This window comes from Trachypithecus francoisi, unplaced genomic scaffold (assembly GCF_009764315.1).
Source record: "Trachypithecus francoisi isolate TF-2019V2 unplaced genomic scaffold, Tfra_2.0 Contig01309, whole genome shotgun sequence".
NCBI classification, from domain to species: domain Eukaryota; kingdom Metazoa; phylum Chordata; class Mammalia; order Primates; family Cercopithecidae; genus Trachypithecus; species Trachypithecus francoisi.
In genome coordinates, this window is record NW_022681328.1 from 1 (window position 1) to 8,999 (window position 8,999).

Sequence of the window (8,999 nt, forward strand, 5' to 3'; positions counted from 1 at the left end):
TCGCGTTCGGCTTTTAATGCCGCTTCGCGTTTGCGCGCTTCTTGAGCCACGCTTCCATTGGCGCGGCGTTTCCAGCGTGATTCGCCCAATCGCCCCTTCGCGAAAATCAGTTAACACATTCTCCGCCGCTTTTTGATAATTGACGCGCCCACCACCGAGCAATGCACCGCGTTTTTTGGCAATCAATTCTAGCCACGCCACATCGTCCCAATGGCTAGACGGGTCTTTGTCCGCGGCATAACGCGTTTGCAACAGCGGCAAATAATGGCGGCGCAAATAGTCTAATAATTCCAACGCCACCTCTTCTTCGTCCAGCGCATTGCGCCCAACCGCACCACTGGCGGCGAGATTGTAACCGCTTTCTTCTACAATAATTTTTGGCCATAGCATACCGGGCGTGTCGTATACCCAAAAATCGTCCGCCAAAAACAAACGCTGTTCGGCTTTGGTAATACCGGGTTCGTTGCCCGTTTTGGCGGATTTTTGCCAATCATGCCGTTAATCAACGTGGATTTGCCCACTTGGGAATGCCACAAATCAACACGCGCAAAGGCTTGTCAATCCCCGGCGATGGGGCATAAGCGCACGACAAGCAGCGGTGATTTTGGGCGCAGCAGATTTTTCGGAACTGTCCAATGCAATGGCGTTGGTATCGGGCAATTGTTGATAATGCGCCAACCACATTGCCGGCGTTCTGGGTCAGCAAGGTCTTGTTTATTCAAAATTTTTAATTTAGGTTTGCCTTTGGATAATTGCGCCAGCAAGGGTTTTCGCTAGACGCAGGCAGGCGCGCGTCCAACATTTCAATCACCATATCTACTGATTTAATGCGCTCGGCAATGGCTTTTTTGCCTTGTTCATATGCCCAGGGAAACCATTGAATCGCCATTGTTTTTCCTTATTGTTTTTGAAATGATGGGGCGTGATTATACGCGAAAAAAATCGCATGATTTGGAAACAGAGCGCGCGTATCGCCGCGCCACCACTCTTTGCACGTGTTACATTCGCGTAGATTAGCTTACAAACCCAACATCAAACAAACTCATTCAAACACAAAAACCCCTTTCATCACCGAAAGGGGTTTTCCATCGCTTTGATGTCCGATTATTTTTTGCGTGAACGCAATAATCCAACGTTTTCAATTCCGCAATCGCTGCCGCCAAAGCCGCTTGTGCCTTGGCTTGCGCGTCGCCATCTTTGGCTTGCGACAAACTTGTTTCAGCGGCTTTTTTCGCTTCTTCCGCCCGCGCCTCGTCCATTTCCGCGCTGCGAACCGCAACGTCCGCCAACACCATAATTTTTTCAGGCTGAACTTCCAAAATACGCCAGATACCGCCACCAAAATTTCTTCTGTGCTGTTTGGCACGGTCAAGCGCAACGCACCTGGGCGAACCAAACTCATCACAGGCTCATGTCGTGGATAAATACCCAACTCACCATTACCGTAGGCACGACCACAAAACTGGCTTCACCCGAATAAATTGTTTTGTTCGTTACTCACCACTTCCACACGCATGACACTCATGCCAACCTCCTTAATTCAAGGTTTTCGCTTTTTCAACGCTTCTTCAATACCGCCCACATATAGAACGCTTGTTCAGGCAAGTGGTCATATTCACCGTTCAAAATGGCTTTAAAGCCCGCAATCGTGTCGCGCACAGAAACATATTTACCAGGCGAACCTGTAAACACTTCCGCTACGTGGAAAGGTTGCGACAAGAAACGGTGGATTTTACGCGCGCGCGCCACAGTCAATTTGTCTTCGTCAGACAATTCGTCCATGCCCAAAATCGCGATAATATCACGCAACTCTTTGTATTTTTGCAAAGTTGTTTGCACGCCGCGCGCCACATCATAATGCTCTTGACCCAAAACCATCGGGTCTAATTGACGCGAAGTAGAATCCAAACGGGTCAACGCAGGATAAATACCCAAAGACGCAATATCACGGCTCATACCACTGTCGCGTCCAAGTGAGCAAATGTCGTCGCAGGAGAGGGGTCAGTCAAGTCATCGGCAGGCACATACACCGCTTGAATAGACGTAATCGAACCCGTTTGCGTAGAAGTAATACGCTCTTGCAAGCGACCCATTTCTTCTGCCAAAGTCGGTTGATAACCCACTGCTGATGGCATACGACCCAACAGCGCAGACACTTCTGTACCCGCCAAAGTATAGCGATAAATATTGTCCACAAAGAACAACACATCGCGACCCTTGCCGTTTTCGTCTTTTTCATCGCGGAATGTTCCGCCATGGTCAAGCCTGTTAATGCCACACGCAAACGGTTACCAGGGGGTTCATTCATTTGACCGTACACCATGGCAACTTTATCCACACGTTAGAGTCTTTCATCTCGTGATAGAAGTCATTACCTTCGCGTGTGCGTTCACCCACACCTGCAAATACAGACAAACCACTGTGTGCTTTGGCAATGTTGTAATCAACTCCATCATGTTCACCGTTTTGCCCACACCAGCACCGCCGAACAAACCCACTTTACCACCTTTGGCGAAGGGGCAAAGCAAGTCAATCACTTTAATGCCAGTTTCCAGCAATTCGGTTGCGCTAGACAGTTCATCAAATTTGGGGGCTAATGGTGAATAGCACGCGTTTCTTTCGCGTCAATCGCACCTGCTTCATCAACAGGATTGCCCAACACGTCCATAATGCGACCCAATGTAGCTGACCCACAGGCACAGTAATGGGCGCGCCTGTATTGTTGACTGCTAAACCACGTTTCAAACCATCGGTACTGCCCATCGCAATGGTACGCACAACGCCATCGCCCAGTTGTGGTGCACTTCCAAAGTCAAGTCCACATCAACCAGTTTTTAATGCGTCATAAACACGCGGAATGGTATCGCGTGGAAATTCCACGTCCACCACCGCGCCAATAATTTGTACGATTTTGCCTTGGCTCATTATCGTATCCTAATCTTTTTGGGCGGCACAACAGCGTTAAACCGCTGCCGCACCCGCCACGATTTCTGACAATTCTGTGGTAATTGCTGCTTGGCGCGATTGGTTGTACACCAAACGCAATCCTTAATGGCGTTACCCGCATTATCGGTAGCGGCTTTCATCGCCACCATACGCGCGGCTTGTTCTGCTGCCATGTTTTCGCTCAATGCTTGATATACCACAGATTCCAAATAACGGCGAACCAAATATTCCAACACCGCCACAGGGCTTGGCTCATAGCGATAATCCCAGTTGTATTTGCTATCGCTGGGTTCATTCAACTCTTCTTCGCCAATGGGCAACAAGATTTCAGAACGCGGTTCTTGTTTCATGGTATTCACAAAATGCGAACTCACCAAATGAACACGTCCAATTCATGTTTTTCGTAGCGTTGGAAAATTTCGGTCAATGCGCCCAATAGGGGTTCCATTTTAGGCACATCGCCCAAATTGGTTACACTGGCAATCACATTCAAGCCCACGCGCTGACACGCCAACAAACCTTTGCCGCCCAAGCAAACCACTTCAACTTCAATGCCCTGCTCATGATAGGCTTGCACCTGTGCAAAAACTTTTTCAACACATTGGCATTCAAACCACCGCACAAGCCCTTATCTGTAGTAATCAAGATAAAGCCTGCGCGTTGTTTGGTTTTGTGTTCTTCCAACAGCTTATACCATGGTCGGTTGCGTTTGCGCCAAATGATTCATCACCAAGCGCACTTGGGTCGGCATAAGGACGCGCCAAGCGCATACGCTCTTGAGTTTTCCGCATTTTTGATGTGGAAACCATTTGCATGGCTTTGGTGATTTTTTGGGTATTTTGCACACTGCGAATTTTGGTCAGAATTTCTTTTCCGACAGCCATTTGTGTCCCCTTTAACTGCGTAGTTATACGACGTTTAAAGGCTTTCATCGCATCAGTCAAAACTTGTTCGCTCTCTTCGCTCAAATTACCCGAAGCATTGATTGCGTCCAAAGTGTCCGAATGTTGCGTACGAACATAGCTTAAAAATTCCGCTTCAAACGCCCACGCATTGGCAACAGGCACATCAGAGTATGAGCCATTGTTAATCGCCCACAAAGTCAAAGCCATTTCTGCTGTGTTCAAAGTGCTGAATTGTTTTTGTTTCATCAATTCAGTAACCACTTCACCGTGTTGCAATTGTTTGCGTGTCGCTTCGTCCAAATCCGAGGCAAATTGGCGAGAACGCCGCCAATTCGCGGTATTGCGCCAAAGCCAAGCGGATACCACCGCCCAATTTTTTGATGACTTTGGTTTGTGCCGCACCACCCACACGCGATACCGAAATACCTGCGTTAATCGCAGGACGGATACCCGTTGAACAAATCGGTTTCCAAGAATTTGACCGTCTGTAATAGAAATCACGTTAGTCGGTACAAACGCTGACACGTCGCCCGCTTGTGTTTCAATAATTGGCAAGGCAGTCAAAGAACCTGTTTTGCCTTTCACTTTGCCATCGGTTAATTTTTCTACTTCGTCTGCATTGATACGTGCAGCACGCTCCAACAAGCGTGAGTGCAAGTAGAACACATCACCGGGATAAGCTTCGCGACCGGGGGACGGCGCAACAGCAAGGAAATTTGACGATACGCCACCGCTTGTTTAGACAAATCATCGTACACAATCAAAGCGTCTTCGCCGATGTCGCGGAAGTATTCGCCCATCGTGCAACCCGAATATGGCGCAATGTATTGCAATGCCGCCGCTTCTGACGCAGTCGCTGCCACCACAATCGTGTGTTCCATCGCACCTTGTGCTTCCAATTGGCGCACCACGTTGGCAATAGAAGAGGCTTTTTGACCAATGGCAACGTAAATACAAATCACGCCTGTGCCTTTTTGGTTCACGATTGCGTCCAATGCCACAGCGGTTTTACCTGTTTGACGGTCGCCAATAATCAATTCGCGCTGACCACGACCAATTGGTACCATTGAGTCAATGGCTTTTAAACCTGTTTGCATGGTTGGTCAACGGATTGACGTGCAATCACACCAGGGGCAATTTTTCAATGGGCGCGGTTTTTTCGGCATGATTGGACCTTTGCCGTCAATCGGCTGACCCAAAGCATTGACCACACGACCCACCAATTCGCGACCAATTGGGCACTTCCAAAATGCGACATGTGCATTTGACTTCATCGCCTTCTTTGATGTGTCCGTATTCGCCCAGAATCACCGCACCAACAGAGTCGCGCTCCAAGTTCATCGCCAAGCCAAATGTGTTGTCGGGAAATGCCAACATTTCGCCTTGCATCACATCAGACAAGCCATAAACGCGAACGATACCGTCTGTTACCGAAATAACAGTGCCTGTGGTATGGTGCTTCCTGCCGTGTATTTAAAATTTCAATTTTTGCTTTCAGCAAATCGCTGATTTCAGCAGGATTTATCTGCATGAAACCCTCCTATTTGTCTGGTCGTGTACAGTTGTTGCAATTTTCCCTGTACCGACAAATCTAATACTTGGTCGCCCATGACCACTTTCAAACCGCCAATCAAATCGGCATCGGTTTGAAAGTCTGCTTGCAGACGAACATTAAAATGTTGCTCTAAATCAGTGATGATTTGGCACGTGCCCTTCGCTGGCGATGTCGTAAGCGGTGTAGATAATTGCCTGTTTCATGTCATTTTTTGCCAATACGCTGTTTTGGTATTGGGTAAAAAATTTCAGGCAGCAATTCCACCGTTTTCCTTCTGCCACACGGTCAGGAAATTTTGAAAGCTGGTCTTTTGCTGCTTTTTCACCGTCCAACAAGCCAATCAAAGCTTGTGCTTTTTGTTGCGCGCAAATCCACGCGCCCAATAAACACGGCTAATTCGGGCTGTTTAACCAGTTGAGACAAGACTTCCAAACCATCTAGCCAACATTTTGTCTGCTTTTTTTCCTCTGCCATTCAAATAATGCTTTGGCATAGGGACGGGCAACAGTTGCAAACTCGATCATAAGATTACAGCTCCTGTTTTAAGGCACCCAACATTTTGGCATGTTGCGCTTCGTTTACTTCGCGGCGCAAAATTGCCTCGGCACCTTTTACTGCCAAAGTTGCAACCTGTTCACGCAAGGCTTCGCGTGCGCGGTTGATTTCTTGGTCAGCATCGGCTTTCGCTTGTGCTGTGATACGCGCGGCTTCGGTTGCGGCTTGGCTTTTGGCTTCTTCCACAATTTGTGCGGCACGTTTTTCAGCATTAGCGACCATTCCGCCACTTGGCTGCGACCTTCGGTCAAGAGTTCTGCAACTTTTTTCTCTGCCTGTTCAAAACGCTTTACCGCGTCGGCTGCTGCCAAACCTTCGGCGATTTTGTCGGCGCGCTCGTCCAACGCTTTTGCAATGGGTGGCCACATATTTGACGGTGACCACACCAAAATCAAAAGACGATGAGTTGCGCAATTAAGGTTGCATTTAAATTCACTTTACCTACCCTCGTTATCAGGGGTTAATCAACATTTCGGGAAAGGCGGATTACGCTGCACCGAACGGATTAACGAAGGCAAACAGCAGGGCAATCGCAACACCAATCAAGAATGCGGCATCAATCAAACCAGCAATCAAGAACAATTTGGTTGCAATGGACCAATCAATTCTGGTTGACGTGCAGAAGATTCCAAGTATTTAGAACCCACCATTGCAATACCAATTGACGCGCCCAATGCGCCCAAGGCTACAATCAGACCACATGCGATAGCAATCAAACCCATGATAAAACTCCTAAAAAAGAAAGGTTAGTACAACAAAAAAGAAAACGGTTTAGTGATGGTCGTGTGCTTGACCAATGTATACAAACGCCAATGCCATAAAGATGAACGCTTGCAAGGTAATAATCAAAATGTGGAAAATTGCCCACGCTGCACCTGCCACAATGTGAAACAGGAACAAAATGGGTCAAGCAAGCTGACGCTACCTGAACTTGCCCATGCGCCACCCAACAGGGCAATCAGCAAAAATACCAATTCACCTGCGTACATATTACCGAATAACCGCATGCCGTGCGAGACGGTTTTGGAGAAAAATTCCAAAATATTCAATAATACATTAGCTGGGGCTAATGCCATGCCAAAAGGCGCGGCAACAATTCATGCCCCCAACCTTTTAAGCCTTTGATTTTGATATTGTAAAATACTGGAATCAACACGCCAATGGCTAATGCCAAAGTGGTGTCAAATCGGCGGTCGGTACAACGCGCAATAAGGCGTGATGTTCGCCTGTCATGCCTTGGAAGACGCTGGGCAACAAATCTACGGGCAATAAGTCCATGGCATTCATCAGGAAAAATCCACACGAACAACGCCAAACCCAAAGGGGCGACTACGCGGCGTGATTCTTCGTTGTGGATAATGCTTTTGCACATATCGTCTACAAATTCGTACAAATCTCCACAGCTGCCTGAAACCCCCGCCCTGGTACGCCCGATGTTGCGCCTTTGGCAGCGCGCCATAATAAATAGCTGCCCAATCCACCCAAAACACGGCAAAGAAAATCGCGTCAATATTGATGAACGAAAAATCGGCGATGTTTTGTAAGCCCTGCCTTCGGTAACGTCAGACAGGCTGGTCAAACTTTGCAAATGGTGTTTGATGTAATCCGCGGCAGTCATTGTTTCACTTGCCATAACGATGAACCTTAAATAAAAGAAAAACAAATGGCTAACCGACAACAGTCCGACAAAAAACGGCAAAAATTGGATTTCGCCATAAAGCAAAATCGTGGCTGTCATCAAAATCAATGCCAATATTATTTTTAAACTTTCTGAAATATGAAGCCTGCGCCCGCCAAAACGGGATAGGGTTTCAAAAATTTTAAAATCAATATCGCGCACAAAGTGGGGATAATGTAAGCCATACGCCCAACACAATGAAACGGCAGCACGAATATCCCAAATCATTCCTGTTGCCCCTGCCAGAACCGCCAATGTAGCCAGTTGTAACCACACAATTGCCAGCATTTGCCGCAGTCCTATTCTTCCTTGCCTTCAAACGTTATAAATATAATCAAAGCCGCCTAGACCGTCAAGCACAATCGTTAATTTTCGTGAAATATTGTGTTTGCACTACATTCACTTTCAAGCGGAAAAAACGGCAATTTGTGTAAAATCCGTCATCTTTTTGTTTGTATTTTTGGAAAAGGGCAATATTATGGCAGGTCATAGCAATGGGCAAATATTCAACACAAAAAAGCGCGTGTTGATGCCCAACGTGGCAAAATTTTTACTAAATTGATTAAAGAAATCACCGTTGCGGCAAAACAAGGCGGCGGCGACCCTGCGGCTAATCCGCGTTTGCGTTTGGCAATGGAAAAAGCGTGGGACGCAAATATGCCCAAAGACAATGTGCAACGCGCGATTGACAAAGGCACGGGCAATCTAGAAGGCGTGGAATACATTGAATTGCGCTACGAAGGCTACGGCATTGGCGGTGCGGCGGTGATGGTGGATTGCATGACCGACAACAAACGCGCACAGTAGCCGATGTGCGCCATGCGTTTACCAAAAATGGTGGCAATTTGGGTACTGATGGCTGTGTGGCATTTAACTTGTCATCAAGGTTATTTGGTGTATGCCAATGCGGACGAAGATGCACTGATGGAAGCGGCGTTAGAAGCGGGTGCGGAAGATGTGATTGTTGATGACGAAGGCATTATTGAAGTGATTACTGCGCCCACGATTGGGCAAATGTCAAAGCGGCATTGGAAGCGGCTGGTTTTAAAGCAGAAGATGGCGATGTAACCATGCCGCGCAAAACGAAACCGAATTGAGTGGCGATGACGCGGTCAAAATGCAAAAATTGATTGACGCTTTGGAAGCCTTGGACGATGTGCAGAATGTGTACACATCGGCAGTGTGGATTTGCCTTGAATAATGCTTACAAAACAAGATTAAAATTTACATTACCCTTAAATTCGGCTATTATTTAAGGTTAAATTTTTCCTAATTTATTTCAGCAGGGGCTAATGACATTTCGTTTGCGCAGCGGTTTTTGAAGCGAGAACCGCGTATGCAAGGCAACAATGCGAGCAAG

The 8,999-nt window shown here is 47.3% G+C and overlaps 2 pseudogenes; both read right to left on the reverse strand.

Moving 5' to 3' along the window:
- Positions 1 to 1,540: 1,540 nt before the first annotated feature.
- LOC117091532 lies at positions 1,541 to 2,925 on the reverse strand (annotated as a pseudogene).
- A 391-nt stretch (positions 2,926 to 3,316) lies between these two features.
- On the reverse strand, positions 3,317 to 5,228 carry LOC117091535 (annotated as a pseudogene).
- Between the last annotated feature and the right edge of the window lie 3,771 nt (positions 5,229 to 8,999).